Below are 19,686 nucleotides of genomic sequence, written 5' to 3' on the forward strand. Positions count from 1 at the left end.
AAGAGTCAACGCATCTCAAGACATACCAAAACGAGTCAAAATATATGTTTACACAAATGAATGAATGAATGAATGAATGAATTCTACACCATCCGTCTTTGAAAGAGTAGTCATACATAATTTGTACACCAACTATGGATGGCTACTCGAGTGGCACAATTAACTTTTGAATCCGTTTCTGCTTACATTGCTATTTTGTTTATTTATGACGTAACTTTATCTGTTCATGTACTCTTTATGTTCCTTTTTGATTTGCTTACAATTTTTTTTCGTATTATGTTATGAGTACTTAATGGAGATTACGAGTAAAGTGGAATGCTTCTATTTACTTAAATGTGTGCTATTGTAATTAGTTCTTCTATACAAATTATTTTATTATTTTTAAATTTATAGTAGTTTAAGCCTATTTTTATGAATTATTATTTTTTTATTTTCGTTTTTATTTTCCACATTATAGGGAATTAAAATGTAATCATTTTTACTATATATATTTTCTACTTTATACTGTCCTTTGTATTTGCTATCTAACTTATGTCCTGCTTCATTTTTAACTAGTACTACATCTCCTATGCTTATTTTCTTACTGTAACTATTTCTATCATAATAAGATTTTTGTTTTTTCTTAGCTTCTTGTACTAATCTATTAGCTCTTTGTTGTTCTATTTGTAACCTATATTTAATTTCTTTATCATAAGCATCATGGTTATATACCGGGTTAACTGTGCTTTCTTGTAAAAATTCTTAAGTCTGGGCCGGTTTTCCCAAAATTAGTTCAAAAGGACAATAACTGTGAGTTATTGATGGGGTTGTATTGTAACAATACGTAAAATACTTAAGGTATTCATCCCAATCATCTTTGTCAATAGATATGTAGGAGCGTACAAAATTCATTGAATGTTCTATGGCTGCGTTGCACCGTACCTAATGTTTGTTGATGGTAGGGTGTTGAGGTTTTGTGCTAAATTTTCAAAAGTTTGCATACTTCTTCAAATAAACTATTCTTATATTCGCTTCCCATATCCGTCTTTATAGTTTTCGTGCAACCATAAATCGGTGTAAAGTGGTCGAATATCGCCTTAGCAGCTGTTAATGCGTGTTTGCTCTGAACGGGTATTGTGACCAGCGTTGACAGATTGACGACGCCGTCGTCATTTTGACGATTTTCAACTAGAATGACGTTTGGACGATGTAATGAAAAATGACGATTTAAGCCAACATTCCAAATCCGTTTTCTATTCTACATAGTTGCGCCGGTAAAGACTGGCTTAATGCTTTCTGTAAACGCCACAAGGACAAGTTAGGTATCCGTTCTCCTACTGGAACTTCGTTTCTCAGATCAAAAGACATCAATAAAGAAAATGTTAATATGTATTTTGATTAGCTTGAGGAAGAGTGTGATAAGCATAAATTTTCAGCCACTCACATTTATAATGTAGATGAGACGGGGCTTTCCGTTGTGCAAACCAAATTTTCAAGTCATTGGAAAGAAAGGTAAAAAGCATATTGTAATAAGTCGCATAAGTGCTTCTGGAAATTTTATGCCCCCTTACTTCACTTTTCCTAGAAAAAATCACAACGATCAGCTCATGAAAAATGCGCCACCTGGCTCTCGATCTTCTTGCCACTTATCAGGTTGGTTGCAGCTTCTTGACATATTCACAATGGTTTCTTAATTTTCTCGAACAAAACCAACGAAAGAAGATCCAGTAATGTTAATTTTAGATGGACCTACAGTAATAAATATTGTAGTGATCAACTTAGCTCGTGAAAACGGAGTGCTGATTGTCTCCGCATTCCACTCATAAAATGCAACCGCTAGACAGAGCATTCATGAGCCCACTCAACACTTATTACAGTAACGAATTGAACCGTTTTATGAGAGAAAATGGACGAAAAGTTACTCAATTCGATTTAGTTGCTCTATTTTCCAAAGCGTATTATAAGGTTCAGACTGGCCAGGTTGCAGTTAACGGTTTCAGATGTTCTGGTATATACCCATTCGATCGAAAAATGTTTACTGATGCAGACTATATAGCTACAAATGATATGTATGAGCACGTAACTGCCGAAAATTCTGAAGTTTCCGAGCAAAATAATGCAACTTCGGAGACTGGACGTACTCTTACTTCACCGACATCTAATACAAATCGAGTGACTTCTCCAGAACCTGTGGCATCAACCAGTAAAGGAGTCGTTTCACCATGGCAGATTTTATCATTGCCAAATATTAGAAAGCCAGTTGCTACCGGAAGAGTAAGAAAGTCAAAAGCTACAGTATTAACAAAATCACCATATAAGAATAAGTTGGAAGAAAGCTTTGGGAAGATCTGGGAAAAGTGAAGCCAAAATTAAAAAGAAAAGGAACCTTCAAAAAACCAGCAGCGAAAGCTATAAAAGATGAATGTGAAGAATTAACCAGTAACTCCGAAGTAAGCGTCGTCTACGCAGAATCGAACCAAGTCGATTTTGTTGAAATGCCTCCAGACGGAGCAATTTGCTCCTTTGGCGAAAGTTATGGAAGGACGAAAGAAATATATCAGAATGGAGTGCTTGTTTACAGTGCGACACGGTTTGGGCTCATAACGTCTGCATTCCCAAAAAGAATCCAATTTTTATTTAGAATCAAATTTTTGTTTTATTATTAATAGTTTTTAAGCAATTTTGATATTTCCAATAACTTATTCATTTTTAGTATCAACGAGCCAAGGAGGCATTTTATTTTATCTTTTGAAAAGCTATTTATCTTTTATTAATAAAATTGGTAAATTTTAAAAGAAGTTATTTAATATATTCAAAGTATGTTTGAGCTCTAGGCCAATATATACATATGTTTATTAAAATACAGCAAATGTGTTTAAACAATGTATATTTATTTGTCGAATGGTTTGTCTTGCCAATATTTCGACTTCAATCTGAAGAAGTTATTTAATATTTTCTTTAGTAAGACTGATCTGGCTATTATTCGGGTTAAATGGTATATTATACCAAATTAGCCTACGTTTGCGTACCACATTACCCGCCAATTTTTGGGTAAGCGGCATTTCGGGCTCAACCGAATTTCGTCTTATAAATTGTAAACTGTTGGTGGTATACAACTTTTGATAAAGTACGCTATAGGTGATATTTTACCAAAACAAAATTTGACGAAAAAGAGGTGAATTGGACTTTTTGTTACGCCAAAATTACCCAAAAACTAAACGCTATACCACAAATGCCGCAGTTCCTCTATTTTGAAGATATTTCTGAGGTTCCTCCAGAAGTTTTTTTGAAAACTACTTTTACTATCAAAAGAGCTGACTCTACATACGCATTTTCTAATTTATGTGCAATCGTTGCAGATCTAATGTGCTTGCCACACTCTTCAGCGAACGTAGAACGAATTTTTTCGAAAATAAATTTAAACAAAACAAAAATCCGAAACCATCTGGAAACTGATACATTAAAAGGAATATTGCTGGCCCAAGATTATTTAAAATTGAATAACTTTTCCTGTCATAATATTGAACCGCAAATAAATATGCTAAAAAAATAAACGCGAAAATGTATAACTAAGAAATTAAAATGATATAAGATGTTCCATTCGGGCTCAAAGAAAAAAAAAATTATTGTTAAAATGACTGAAAACAAGTACCTTTTGTATGTAATACAAAATCTATCTTTTAAGACGCTTTTGTTATTTACAAAATAAAACGAAATGAAGTGAAAACGATTTTATATGTTATATGTGTTAACAAAAAATAACAATCAAAGGCAATTTTCAGAAAAGCGCTTATAAAGTTAATATTGTTGAATGAAATCCGGCGATCTCATTTTGGTTTCCGGCGAATACGATCGTACGTCGTAATAACCCAACTTCGCCCTAACTCAACTTTGGTTGTTATTGGTTATTTAGTCAAATCACATACAATGGTTACTGCGTATTCCTTTCCATTTATTGTCTTTGACAGTGGTCCAATTGTATCGAGCTGTACTATGTCAAACGCTTTCGGAGGTGTCTCCGTTATAGCCATTAGCTCTTTTGTATGTTTACTAACTTTGTTTTTCGTACAGTGGATGCAATTTTTTGTATACCTTTTTATGTCAGTTCTCATATTTTTCCAGCTATATTTTTGCTTGATTTTATTTGTCATGCGATTTATTCCTGGGTGGCCACCACATATAGGATCGTCATGATATTTATGAAGATTTTCTTGAATTTTGTCGACATTTGTCACGTGCATAACTTCTGGCGTTAATGCGATTGTTAGATTTTTGAGAACTTTGGTACCTATTTTCTTAAACTTGTTTACCCGAGTATAATTATCTTTAAACAATTTATCCCCTAAGGACAACTGTATCATTAGGTTCCCCCCATAAATTCAGAAAACAAAAATTCAGAAACACATTTTTTCAGAAAACATTAGTCAGAACTCTTTTTTCGGAAAGCCAAAATTCAGAACTCACAACTCCGAAACAAAAATTCAGAAATCAAAATTCAGAAGTCAAAATTCAGAAGTTGTAGAGAGAAAAAAACAAATCTGCAAAAAAATAAAAAGTTTTCGAGATCCTTCCTCGCAAATTACAAATTTTTTTATATTTTTACAAAAAAAATGGAAAAATCCGTAATGATTGTTCGTTATCTTTGAATCTGCAGGGCCTAGCAAAAAGTGTTGTATGCACAGTTTATAGAAAATTTTACCTTTTAAAAGCTTCGTACCGTTTTGGAATTGCTCAATTCGTTCTTGAGATATATATGATTAAGTGGACCCAATTTTTTTTTTTTTTTTTTGGAGAAACCCGTTATTTGTAACTATCTCAAAGTTACCATAGAATTAAAAATAACCTTGATTTTCGAAATCAGGGGGTGATTACTTTCTGAATTTTGAGTTCTGAATTTTGCCTTCTGAAATTTGATTTCTCAATTTTGACTCCTGAAATTTGACTTCTCACACTTCAGTTCTGAATTTTGACCTCTGAATTTTGTCTTTCTGAAAAAAGGGTTCTGACGAATGCTTTCTGAAAAAATGTGTTTCTGAATTTTTGTTTTCTGAATTTATGCGGGCACCGTATCTTTACTAGTCCTAAATTGCGGGCTTCTTTTGTAAGCTTGATAAAGAATTGTCCTAAGTCAATTTTATCCTTAACAGTTAGGTTGCTTGTATTTATTGTGCTGCAAATTTTCTTTCCTTTTTTGAAATTGTTAGATTTATTGAGCTGAAAGGCTTCAAGATGAATAAAACTTGTTTTTTTGTTTATATTCATTTATAATTTATTTGGTCGATATTTCAACTTCAATCTGAAGTCATCATCAGGACTGGGGACAAAACAAAACAATAATAATAATTAATTTAATATATACTTAAGTACATATTCAAAACAAAGTCACCACTTACACATATGGATATGTATGATCGACTGATTGGAGGAATCACAGAAAAATAACAAATAAGGTAAAAATGCAAAGAGATTAAAAAATAAACAATTTGGAAAAATCCCGTAAGTATAAACAATGACTATGATGATGACTTCAGATTGAAGTTGAAATGTCGACCAAATAAATTATAAAAGAATATAAACAAAAAAACCAGTTTTATTCATCTTGAAGCCTTTTAGCTCAATAAATCTAACAAGTTCCTCTTTTGAAATATAATTCGGAGGATCGAAAACGAGCTCGACATGTCGTTTTACTTCAAATTTATTTAGAGCTTCATATATTAACTATAGGGTTCTCTATGTGACTTTTATTTTCTTCATTTATATTATTACTGGCTGGTTTTCTAGTCTCAGATCTTGTAGTAACTTTTAGTATTTTACATGCTTCCACTGACATTTCTTTTAGATTCTTAATATTTATTCTGAATAATGCGTCGGCTACGTAATTTTCTTTTCCAGCTATGTACTCCACCTCAAAATCATATTCCTCCAAATCCAATCTTACTCTAGTTAATTTTGATGAAGGGTTATTCATTGAAAACAGGTATGTTAAAGGTCGATGGTCAGTTTTAATTAAAAATTTTCTACCATATATGTATGGTCTGAAGTAAGTGATAGCCTAGTGAATGGCCGTTAATTCTTTTTCAATTGTCGCTTTATTTATTTCTCCTTTTGTAAAAGATCTTGATGCATAGGCAATTGGTAAATGTTTTACGCATATTCTTGGCTAAGGACTGCGCCGCAGGCATAGCCACTGGCGTCTGTTGTTATGGAAAATTCTTTATTGAAATTGGGGTATTGTAAGATATTTGGACTAAGTAGTGCTTTCTTCAAGTAAACAAAAGATCTTTCACGTTCCTTCGTCCAATCGAAGGAAACGTTCTTTTTGCAGAGTCGTGTTAAAACTCTAGAATGTTCCGCAAACGAATGGAACGAATCTTTCGTATTAGTTGCAAAAAGCAACGAATCGTTTGACTTCATCAGCTGTTTTGGGTGTTGGGTAGTTCTGAACAATTGCAAATTTATTGGGGTCAGGAAGGATTCCTTTGCTAGTGCATTTATGTCCTAAATAAGTAACCTCTTGACTAAAGAATAAGCATTTACCGGGGTGTAACTTTAAATTATATTTTCTGCAAGTTGAAAATACATCCCGTAAATTTGTCAGCATATGTTTTTCGGAGCATCCCAACACTACCAGGTCATCCATATGTAAAAAATGCTTGTGAGGGTTTCAGACCTGCGAGTGCTAAGGTGCTACTTCCAAGCCATAGGGAAGTTGTTTAAAACGGTAAGTGCCATTATCTGCTGTAAATGAATCTCTAGAGTTTTGGTCTAGTTCTATTTGATAAAAGCCTGAAATTAGATCTAAACATGAAAAGTAGTTTGCTCTTCCTAATTGATCCAAAATGTCATCAATTATCGGGAGTGGGAATTTATCTGCGGTTAGTTTTTTATTTACTTGTCTGTAGTCAATGACTAGTCTCCATCTTTTATCTTTGTTACCGGGTAAAGATTTCTTTGGTACTAATAGGATTGGGCTATTGTATTCGGACATTGAAGGTTCTATAATGTCATCTTCAAGTAATTTGTTTACTTGTTATACTCAGTTGAGCAGAGCTCACAGAGTATATTAAGTTTGATTGGATAACGGTTGGTTGTACATATATAAAGGAATCGAGATAGATATAGACTTCCATATATCAAAATAATCAGGATCGAAAAAAAATTTGATTGAGCCATGTCCGTCCGTCCGTCCGTTAACACGATAACTTGAGTAAATTTTGAGGTATCCTGATGAAATTTGGTATGTAGGTTACTGAGCACTCATCCCAGATCGCTATTTAAAATGAACGATATCGGACTATAACCACGCCCACTTTTTCGATATCGAAAATTTCGAAAAACCGAAAAAGTGCGATAATTCATTACAAAAGACCGATAAAGCGACGAAACTTGGTAGATGAGTTGAACTTATGACGCAAAATATAAAATTAGTAAAATTTTGGACAATGGGCGTGGCACCGCCCACTTTTTAAAGAAGGTAATTTAAAACTTTTGCAAGCTGCAATTTGGCAGTCGTTGAAGATATCATGATGAAATTTGGCAGGAACGTTACTCTTATTACTGTATCTATGCTTAATAAAAATTAGCAAATTCGGAGAAGGACCACGCCCACTTTTAAAAAAAAATTTTTTTTAAAGTAAAATTTTAACAAAAAATTTAATATCTTTACAGTATATAAGTAAATTATGTCAAGATTCAACTCCAGTAATGATATGGTGCAACAAAATACAAAAATAAAAGAAAATTTGCAAATGGGCGTGGCTCCGCCCTTTTTCATTTAATTTGTCTAGGATACTTTTAATGCCATAAATCGAACAAAAATTAACCAATCCTTTTAAAATTTGGTAGGGGCATAGATTTTATGGCGTTAACTGTTTTCTGTGAAAATGGGCGAAATCGGTTGATGCCACGCCCAGTTTTTATACACAGTCGTCCGTCTGTCCTTCCGCATGGCCGTTAACACGATAACTTGAGCAAAAATCGATATATCTTTACTAAACTCAGTTCACGTACTTATCTGAACCCACTTTACCTTGGTATGAAAAATGAACGAAATCCGACTATGACCACGCCCACTTTTTTCGATATCGAAAATTGCGAAAAATGAAAAAAATGCCATAATTCTATACCAAATACGAAAAAAGGGATGAAACATGGTAAGGTAATTGGATTGTTTTATTGACGCGAAATATAACTTTAGGAAAAACCTTATAAAATGGTTGTGACACCTACCATATTAAGTAGAAGAAAATGAAAAAGTTCTGCAGGGCGAAATAAAACACCCTTAAAATCTTGCCAGGTATTACATATATAAATAAATTAGCGGTATCCAACCGATAATGTTCTGGGTCACCCTAGTCCACATTTTGGTCGATATCTGGAAAACGCCTTCACATATACAACTACCACCACTCCCTTTTAAAACTCTCATTAATACCTTTAATTTGATACCCATATCGTACAAACTCATTCTAGAGTCACCCCTGGTCCACCTTTATGGCGATATCTCGAAAAGGCGTCCACCTATAGAACTAAGCCCCACACCCTTTTAAAATACTCATTAACACCTTTCTTTTGATACCCATATTGTACAAACAAATTCTAGGGTCACCCCTGCTCCACCTTTATGGCGATATCTCGAAACGGCGTCCACCTATGGAACTAAGGAATACTCCCTTTTAAAATACTCATTATCACCTTTCTTTTGATGCACATATTGTACAAACAAATTCTAGGGTCACCCCTGGTCCACTTTTATGGCGATATCTCGAAAATGCGACCACCTACACAACAACCACCACTCCCTTTTAAAACCCTCATTAATACCTTTAATTTGATACCCATATCGTACAAACACATTCTAGAGTCACCCCTGGTCCACCTTTGTGGCGATATTCCGAAAAGGTGTCCAGCTATAGAACTAAGCCCCACACCCTTTTAAAATACTCATTAACACCATTCGTTTGATGCCCATATTGTACAAACAAATTCTAGGGTCACCCCTGGTTCACCTTAATGGCGATATCTCGAAACGGCGTCCACCTATGGAACTAAGGATTACTCCCTTTTAAAATACAGTGGACCCTCGGTTAATGAACGCCCCGCATAACGAACATTTCGCATAACGAATACATTTTTTTGGGAAAAAAGTTTCGCTTTACGAACGAAGTCTCGCATAACAACCTAAACAGGGGAAACCCCGAATTCACATTATTGGGCTGTCTGCGTTTAGCTTTTGCTTCATAGTTCAGAATTTTGTTTTATTTTAGTGCAGAATTGTTCGTAAAATTAACAAGACGTGTTGAAACATACAAATTTTTTATTTTTAATTTTGCTTTTATAAAAATTGCAAAATAACTAACATAAAATGCCCTCAAAAAAAAATTCGGAAAAGGAGAAAAATACAAGGACCAAAATAACTATTGAAATGAAACTCAAGATCATTCAAAAACATAAAGGAGGTTTGGGTGTGGCTGATTTAGGACGTGCGTTCAACTTGTCGAAATCAACGATTTCTACTATCCTCAAGAATCAGGACAAGCTTGAGGTGCTAAACGATTCAAAGGGAGTATCAAGAGTTTCTTCGCAACGACCACAAATTCTCGATGATGTTGAAAGATTGCTTTTGATATGGATTAACGAAAAGCAAATGCAAGCTGACACAATTTCGCAGAATATAATTTGTGAGAAGGCTAAAACGATATTCACTACTCTGATTGAAAAGTCGCCAGGAACATCAACAGCAAGAAGGGAAGACTTCAAAGCAAGTAAGGGGTGGTTCGAGAATTTCAAAAAACGTACTGGTATTCATAGCGTTATAAGGCATGGTGAAGCAGCAAGCTCAGACGCTAAGGCTGCCGAGAGTTATGTAGGCGAATTCAAGAAGCTTGTGGATACTGGGGGTTACTTGCCCCAGCAGGTGTTTAATTGCGACGAAACGGGTCTTTTTTGGAAAAAGATGCCCAAGCGAACTTACATAACAGTAGAGGAGAAAGCAATGCCCGGCCATAAGCCAATGAAAGACCGCCTTACTCTGCTTTTTTGTTCCAATGCAAGTGGCGACTTGAAAATAAAACCGCTACTTGTCTATCATTCAGAGAATCCACGTGCCTTCAAAAAGCATAATGTTGACAAGAGTAAGCTAAATGTCATGTGGAAGTCGAACAGTAAAGCTTGGGTGACACGTGTTCTTTTTACTGAGTGGATCAATAATGTTTTTGGCCCCTCTGTGCTGAAATATTTGATTGAGATGGATTTGCCTCTTCGTGTCCTGCTTATTATGGATAACGCTCCTTCACATCCACCAAGTTTACAAGATGAACTCATTGAAGAGTTTAAATTCATCAAAATTCACTTTTTGCCACCTAATACAACCCCATTGCTTCAGCCCATGGATCAGCAAGTGATTTCTAACTTCAAGAAGCTTTACACAAAAGAACTTTTCCAGCATTGCTTTGACGTGACTGAAAAAACAAATCTTACTCTAAAAGAGTTTTGGAAAGATCACTTCCACATTGTTGCCTGTCTCAAAATTATTGATAAGGCATGGAAAGGCGTTACTAAGAGAACACTCGAATCTTCCTGGAAAAATCTTTGGCCCGACCGCTTTGCCGAATGCACATTTGAAGGACTCGACGCAGTATCTACGGATCCAATAACCAACGAAATAATATTTTTGGCTGACCGTATTGGGCTAGAGGTGGATGGAAATGACATCGCTGAACTTGTGGCAGAGCACAGTGAAGATCTGACTACCGACGAGCTTATAGAATTGCAATGTGATTTACAACAAGATGTTAAGAAGCAAACTTTATCAGACGAGGAGATAACCGAAGAATAGCAACCGTCTATGTAGTGCAATCAGAGAAATGCTCAAATCATGGGAGTTTGTGGCATCATACGTTAATAAGCATCACCCCAGTCAGACAGCGGCACTACGTGCAACAGAATTATTCAACGATAATGCTGTGTCCCATTTTGAACAAATTTTGAAGGGACGTCAGAAACAAACGACTCTAGACAGTTTTTTGCTTAATGTAGATTAATAATGCTAGGTACTAGGTTTCTTTCAATAAAAATTCAAATTGAAACATATAAGACTGTATTTTTTTTCGACCTGGAACGCATTATTTTAGTTTACATTGATTCTTATAGGAATAATGGTTTTGCTTAACGAACGTTTTGCATAACGAGCAAGATGCTAGAACCAATTGTGTACGTTAACCGAGGGTCCACTGTACTCATTAACACCTTTCATTTGATACCCATATCGTACAAACGCATTCTAGAGTCACCACTGGTCCACCTTTATGGCGATATCTCGAAAAGGCGTCCACCTATAGAACTAAGCCCCACACCCTTTTAAAATACTCATTAACACCTTTCTTTTGATACCCATATTGTACAAATAAATTCTAGGGTCACCCCTGGTCCACCTTTATGGCGATATCTCGAAACGGCGTCCACCTATGTAACTAAGGATTACTCCCTTTTAAAATATTCATTAACAGCTTTCTTTTGATACCCATATTGTACAAACAAATTCTAGGGTCACCCCTGGTCCACCTTTATGGCGATATCTCGAAACGGCGTCCACCTATGGAACTAAGGATTACTCCCTTTTAAAATACTCATTAATACCTTTAATTTGATATCCATATCGTACAAACGCATTCTAGAGTCACCCCTGGTCCACCTTTATGGCGATATTTTGAAAAGGCGACCACCTATACAACAACCACCACTCCCTTTTAAAATCCTCATTAATACCTTTAATTTGATATCCATATCGTACAAACACATTCTAGAGTCACCCCTGGTCCACTTTTATGGCGATATTTCGAAACGGCATCCACCTATAGAACTAAGGCCCATTCCCTTTGAAAATACTCATTAACACCATTCGTTTGATGCCCATATTGTACAAACAAATTCTAGGGTCACCCCTGGTCCACCTTAATGGCGATATCTCGAAACGGCGTCCACCTATGGAACTAAGGATTACTCCCTTTTAAAATACTCATTAACACCTTTCATTTGATACCCATATCGTACAAACGCATTCTAGAGTCACCCCTGGTCCACCTTTATGACGATATCTCGAAACGGCGTCCACCTATAGAACTAAGGCCCACTCCCTTTTAAAATACTCATTAACACCTTTCGTTTGATGCCCATATTGTGCAAACGCATTCTAGAGTCAACCCTGATCCACCTTTATGGCTATATCCCTAAATGGCGTCCACCTATAGAACTATGGCGCACTCCCTCATAAAATACTCTTTAATGCCTTTCATTTGATACACATGTTATACAAACACATTCCAGGGTTTCCCTCGGTTCATTTTCCTACATGGTTATTTTCCCTTATGTTGTCACCATAGCTCTCAACTGAGTATGTAATGTTCGGTTACACCCGAACTTAACCTTCCTTACTTGTTTATTTATTTCATTTTTGTGTGCTTGCGACAATCTGTAATTTTTAATGTAGAAGGGGCTATCATCTTTTATATGTAATTTTTGCTTATAAAAATTGTTGGCTGTTATGGGTTCTGTTTCTAATGCGAATATATCTACGTATTCTGAGCATAGTGAATTTAATTGTTCACTAGCAAATTGGGGGAAGTTTTTATTAAGTCTCTCTAATTTTTCTTTGTTATTAGAGTTATTTTCTTTACTGCTTCTAATTAGTACGTAATCATTAAGATTTTCTGTTTTTAAATCGCATTTCTGAATAACTGCGATTTTGTCAGTAGTGTTTATGATTCTAACGAAGTTTTGACATTTGTTTGCTATTGTATTGGCGATGAAGGTTTCTTCTTTTAATTGTTGATGGGGAATAAAAATTTCAGAGTTGTCGGATTTTATATTAATTTGTCTAATTACTTCCGATCGAGGGGGTATTGAGATTGTATTGATAGTGGGTGTATTTGTCATTTGAATTATTATATTTTGTGGAAAATCACGGGGTCTTAGAATTAATCTGTCTTCATTTTTGCAATAATCTAAAAGGCAATTATATTTTTTGATAAAGTCCAGTCCTAGAATTCTATCGCATGGAATTGGAAAATTATCATCTATGTGAAATTTGTGTGCTATTAAAAGATCATCTCCTATTAAGCCTGCTTTAGCTGTACCTAGTGTGTTCGTTAATCACTATCCAATGCCCTTTAGATCTGTTATTTGTACATTATTTATTGTGACATTATTGTCAATTTGATCCTTTTTTATAATTTATACGTCTGCTCCTGTATCTACTAGGAGAGTTGAAAAAGAATTATATAGACTAGTACTGGAGGATATGTAGCTGTTTAAGTGTAGATTAAGTATACGCACTTTTTTGTTATGGAGTGTTCTGGTTTTCCTGCCGGGTAAATTACATACATTGCCAGTTTTATTTCGTGTTTGGTTGAAATTTCTATTTCTGTTTTGAGGACTACCGGTTTGTCCACTTGCAAAATTATTATTCTCTCTAAAGTTGTTGAATCGAGTTTGTGGTCAAAATCTTCTATTTCGTAGTTGTTATTTCTGTAACCTTCACGGAAACCACCACGATATTTTTGCCTTATGCTCATTATTGTATTTGAGCGGCCTGTTATTTCCGTACAAATATTAGTGAATTTGGAAATAGCATCGTTCAATGATGTGAACGTTCCGGCCTGCATTATCATCTTGACTTTATCGTTAGAGCAGATCTTGCACATAGCTTTGACTGCTGCTTGTGTAGAATATTTGTTTACCAAGTCTGGGTTTAATCCATCAGATATGTAAGCTCCTTCCAGTGCCTTGCTAATTTTTTCTATTTCCGCAGTATACTGGTTTGCAGTTTTACTGCGTTGTTGTATGTTCAGGAGTTTTGCTGTCAAAACTTCTACTGATTCACCCTTAATAGCTAATAGGTTACGTGCCGTAGCTTTTAGTTTGGTTTTAATCATTGTTATAGCCAGAGCTTCATGATTATCTTTTATATGTTCAAGAATATCAAGAGCATCTAGGAAACTGTTCAAAGTCTCTGGCCTACCACCAAACTCATGTAGCACTGACGAGGCTGTTTTAATGAATTCTACTACTGTTTGTGCCATTTCGGTGATCGTATTTGGAAATTCTGTTGGCTTAGTTTCTTCAGTTAATGGAGTCTGACTCAAGCAGGATTCTGACAAGAGAATATTGAAATCAATTTGAAGGTTTTCTTCAACTGTAGTTGGTACTGTTATTTCTATATTGTACCTTGCGAGTGAGGATACTAATTTGTCTCTTACACTCGAAAAAATTTGGTATGCCTCAGTCTGGTGGTTTTTTGTGAGAATGTAATCTACTTTACGTATTGATTCTCCCAAATTATTAGCGATTCTAAAATAATTGTTAAGTGTTTATTTTTTTTTATTTATACATTTATACGATTTTTCTGCCATTATTTTTTCTTCCGTTAATACATTATAAATTTATTCCCATTGGCGCATTTCTGTTTGATGGTAAGAGGTGAAATAAACGTATTAAAGCTTCTTATAAATACGGTTTTGTACGCTATTTTAAAACAATTTATTTGTGTTTCCCTGTAAAATAAGTCGAAATTTATTTAAAAATTTTAATTTTTTTTTATTTTTATCTTTATTTGGGAAAACCATTCGTATCATCCTCATGGTTTCTTCCTCTTTGGTTTTTGGTTTTTTAATGTCTTCTATTGTGGCTCTCTGTTCATCCCAATTATTTTCCAAAATTTCTTTAAAAATTCTAAGTTCTTTTAATAGTTTATTTCTTCAATTTTGAGGGTATCATTTGAATGAATGCTACACTTGGCCACTTTGACATACTCGGCTTAAGGGCTAGCTGGGGCATCTTTCATCGGCATCGTCTGTCCACTACGAGGTGCGGATGCAGGCGGGCGTCTGTCTTATATCAAGCGGCTGGCTATATAAACGTGCGAATAATATTTTCAGCCCCGATGAGCGGGTTGTGCGCTGGACTTGGGACCCGCCACGTCCAACCACACTCAAATGAAAGCGATAAACAAACCTCGGATAAAAAGACAACCATTTACTGATGACGACCACGACAAACGTTTGAGGGAAAATGATTTGAGGGCATGCACCTGGAACGTTCGCTCCCTGAATGGGATTGGTGCAGGTGCCCGGCAGTTTGATGTCCTTGTCAAAGCAAAATCTGACATCAACGCCATCCAAGAAAGGCTTGGGCAAAGCAAGGAAGAAAGAAGATTAAAAATTGTGACATCTATTGGAGTAGCCATACAAATAGGCGCAGCTTAGGCGTCGGACTCGTGGTGGGAGAGAGACTTTGACGCCAAGTATTGGCGTTGACGCCTGTGGACGAACGTCTCGCCGCTATTCGAATAAAAGCAAGATTTTGTAATATTTCCCTTGTGTTTGAGATTTTGATGTGAGTGGACGTGTTTACACTGTGTCGTGGGGTGCGCGCATTTATTTATACGTTTTCTTTCTTTTTCAACACTAACAAAATGCAATGTTTAGCTTGTAATACCAAAATCGATCGCAAGAAGGTGGCTAAAGTCGCGTTTGTAGATTGTGGTGGCTTTTTTCATGCTTCTTGTGCCAAGGTCACGGCCACTGATCTGGATTTTATGAAATTGAACAATATAAAGCATAGATGTGAGCCGTGCATTGTTCTGCGCCGTAAATCGCTACATCAACAGCCATTTCCTGGTGCTGCCTCTGGGCTCTGTTCGGATGATACAGCGGACGCATCTGCTGCGTCCGGATCGAGCGGTGCGACCACAAAATCGACAACAAACACACAAGATACCCAGCAATAACAGTGACAATATACGTGCAAGTGCAAGTGAACGAAGCAATGTCGTAAATAACAACAACACAAACGCATATGAAACGGAATCAATCCAGCCGTCACAGCAAATACATATTGATGGCGACATAAATAGAAAGGAAATAACTTTGCAGTTGCTTTATGACGAGTTGTGAGTCTAAAGAAAGTGAATACCGAGTTTCTAAGCACGGTGAAACAACTCAAAGAGGAAAATCACAAACTGAGCGAGAGTATCGAGGCTTGAAAGTGTATTAAACTGGCGTGAACAACAACTACTAAGCAGTGCAATCGATATTGTTGGTGTACCAGCGCTAACAAGTGATAATGCGAATGAATGCACAAAGCAAATTTTAGGCGCTGCTTTGAACTTATCTGTTTCTGCAGAAGAGATAAGCAAATGCTACATAAAAAAATTCAAGCAAACAAACGTGCTACGTATTCATTTTGCCTCTACTGAGTTGAAGAGTAAAGTTATGTCCCATAAACGGAGAGAAAAGGGGAAATTAACTTCTCAGCTTTTTGGTGATGGACAGAAAAACACCAATATTTACATAAACGATAGTCTCACTAGCTACAACAGGGCGCTGCTTACTTTAGCGAAGAAAACAAAAAAAGCAAAAAATTATAAGTACCTGTGTATAAGTCATGGTAGAATAATGATGAAAAAGACTGATAATAGCGACGTTGTTATTCTTAGTACTTTTGACGATTTGACGTAGTTTTCTAATTATTATTTATACTTGCATATTTCAAATGGCTTTCTCAAATATTTTATATATAAACAACCTCGCTATAATGAGCCCTATTAATGATCTTGATTTGATGTATAATTCTACGGATTCGTTTGTTGCTATTCATCAAAACATACGTATTCTTCGGCAAAATTTTGATTTATTGCTATGCAATCTAGAGATGTTTAAAAACAATCCCGACGTAATATTTTTGTCTAAATCCTGGATATACTCTCACAAAATTCGTGAGTTGACTATACCTGGGTATAATTTTTACGCGAACCCTAATGACATTTATTCTGCAGGTGGTGTTGGAGTTTTTGTTCGGGATATGTATGAGTGTGATTATTTTGAATGCAATCTCACAAAGACTGACACCCTAAAGGTTTCAATAAGTATCTCCGGTGCAGTCTTTACTTTTATATGTGTTTACAGGCTACATTCAGATATTTGTGGAAGACTTCTCAAATCTTCTCCGTAGTGAAAATTCAGACAATATTGTCATCTTGGGTGACTTTAATTTAGATATTATTAACGCTAATCCTACCATAGATAGCTCCTAAATCTAATGGCTGGTCATGATCTAACATCGTATTTAAATGAGCCAACTCGAAGTATGTCTGGAAGCTGCTTGGATCACGTTTTCTGTCGTGTTGTCTGTCTGGTTCTCAGTAGTTTGCGGAGCCTAAATCTTGATGTCGGAATAACAGATCACACTATGACTGGTGTATTACTAAGCAAGGCTTGTGCAAAAAACAATAATAAAAAGGTTAGTTCTTGTTTAACGCAAATAAATTTCAACGCCCTAAACGAACTATTGCGATTTGAGTCATGGGATGAATGTTACTCTGAAAAAGACGTATCCAAGGCATTTAATATTTTTCTGAACATTTTTAACAGACACATTATGTCTGCTAGCTTTTCTTTTATCCCTCGCAGATCTGATTATAAGTTAAAACCATGGATTAGCAAAAAGCTGCTCAAAAAAATTCATCTAAAAAACAAGCTTGGAAAAAAGTGCAAAAACCACCCATCAAACGCAAATCTTCGCAGCAGGTATATGAAATTATGTAGGTAACTGAAAAAAGAAGTACACTTGGAGCGTGATAATTTCTATCGAAATGAGTTTAGGTCTTCCTATGGCAATCCAAAGAAGGAATGGAATATCATTAACTGTCTTCTGAATCGCAGTTGTAAAGCTAATAACAAATCAATTGTTTTATGTGATGGTAGCGTGAGCTTTTCTGATCCTCCCGCAGTGGCAAACCTGTTCAATGATCACTTTCTATCAATAGGGCAATCTGCTGTTTTCGAATCCTTCGCTCTGATACCTGAGTTCTCGAATTCGGGAAATAGTTTTTTTTTCGAGCCATTTACTGGCATTGAAGTTTTAAAATGAATTAATTCTCTGAATAACACTAGATCATGTTGATGTGATGGAATTTTGAATCAGACTCTTAAATATGTTGCACTAAATTTAGTTGATATCCTAACGCATTTGTTTAATATGAGTATTTTAGGTGGATCATTTCCTTCAGATTTAAAATGCGCTATTGTCATTCCTTTATTTAAAAAGGGTGCAAAACGGATATAAATTACCACAGGCCTATTTTATTACTGTCTTCAATTTCAAAATTTTTTGAAAAACTGGTTAAAGGCGAATCCTATCATTTCTTGAAAATAATAACTATTTCAGCTCAATGCAATTCGGGTTCAGATATGGGCGGTCAACAGAAGATGCCTTGCTGGACTTTTGTTCTTACATATATAGGGAACTAGACAATAAAAAGAACTGTGCTGGACTAAAGCATTTGGCATGGTTGATCACCAAATTTTATTAGACAAATTGTATTGTGCGGACTTCCGTGGGTTTATATATAAGTGGTTTAAATCTTATTTGTTAGGAAGAATTCAAAAAGTAAAAGTTGGAAGTAGTATAAGTAACCCAGTTACAATTAGCTTAGGTGTACCTCAAGGATCTGTCTTAGGTCCTATACTATTTTTGATTTACCTAAATTCAATATTCTCGCTGCCCTTCGCTGACGACCTTGCTATCGTCTATGGTTTATCGAACTATCTGGATTTGGTAGCAGGAATCAATAACGATGTGCATTTGCTAAGAGTGTGGTTTGCAGCACATAAGCTCTCTGTCAGCAAGAAAACGAAGTTGATGTATTTCAATTTGCATCCAAAATCCTCAACTGACATAGCCATTGTATTCCATGCTACTGACTGCAAACGTTTTGTACTAAATAGATTTCTGTTCTGTGCATCGTTTAAAGCTGAAGTAAACTGTTGCGATAAGTGCTTCACTATGGAAAAAGTAAGCGACTTCCAATATCTTGGTGTTGTTGTTGACCAAAACTTGAGTTGGTCTACGCATATTTCTCGTTTGAAGTCCTACTTGCAATCTTCTGTTCATTATTTTTACAATTTAAGAAAAGTTTGTTCAAACGCAACACTTAAAACTATTTACTACACTTTAGTCCACCCCAAGCTCCAATATGGTATAACCTGTTTGGGTGGCGCTTCAGGTAATAAAATCCAGCAGCTTCTAACTACATATTCAAAAAGGGGTCATAAGAAAAATATGGAATGTTGATCGTTTTTACCACTCTATGAAGTTGTTTAGGGATCTGAAAGTTCTTCCTGTTAAGCATATGTACTACTATAAAACGTTAAAGATATTTTTCATTCGCTGTGGGTATTTACATAGCCTGGTCTCGGATAGTTAAAATTTAAGGCAAAACTCATATGGACTTGTGTATGTCCCGACCTCTCGAACAACCAACTTCAACAACTTCTTTACGATCGTTTCTTGTAAAGCTTTTAACGCGTTGCCTGCATGTATACGTGTCACTAGAAATCTGAATGAGTTTTTGGGAAAGGTTAAATCTTTTCTACTAGAGAAATCACATGAAGATATCAAAATTTTTCTGAACCCTAGCATTTAAAAAAGTATATGTACATATTGGATTAATATAATTTATTACTTATTATTTTTAATCAAACTTCACCCCACGCACTATTTTACATGTTTTTAAATTCAATTTTTTTCGGAGATGGCATTCGATGCTAAAATACATATATTTTTACAGAACGTCTTACTTTCCTTTCTGTAATTTTGGTTAATTTAATTTAAGTCCCTATTGTAACATATATGCTGTTTTGAAAGAAAATG

General features: G+C 35.4%; 1 protein-coding gene across 4 annotated transcripts in view; it reads left to right on the forward strand.

Annotated features, from left to right (window-relative positions):
- Positions 1-19,686, forward strand: part of MED26 (mediator complex subunit 26) — a 645,711-nt gene that overhangs the window by 440,428 nt on the left and 185,597 nt on the right. The window lies entirely within an intron of this gene.

This window comes from Eurosta solidaginis, chromosome X, assembly GCF_040869045.1.
Source record: "Eurosta solidaginis isolate ZX-2024a chromosome X, ASM4086904v1, whole genome shotgun sequence".
Classification (NCBI taxonomy): Eukaryota; Metazoa; Arthropoda; class Insecta; order Diptera; family Tephritidae; genus Eurosta; species Eurosta solidaginis.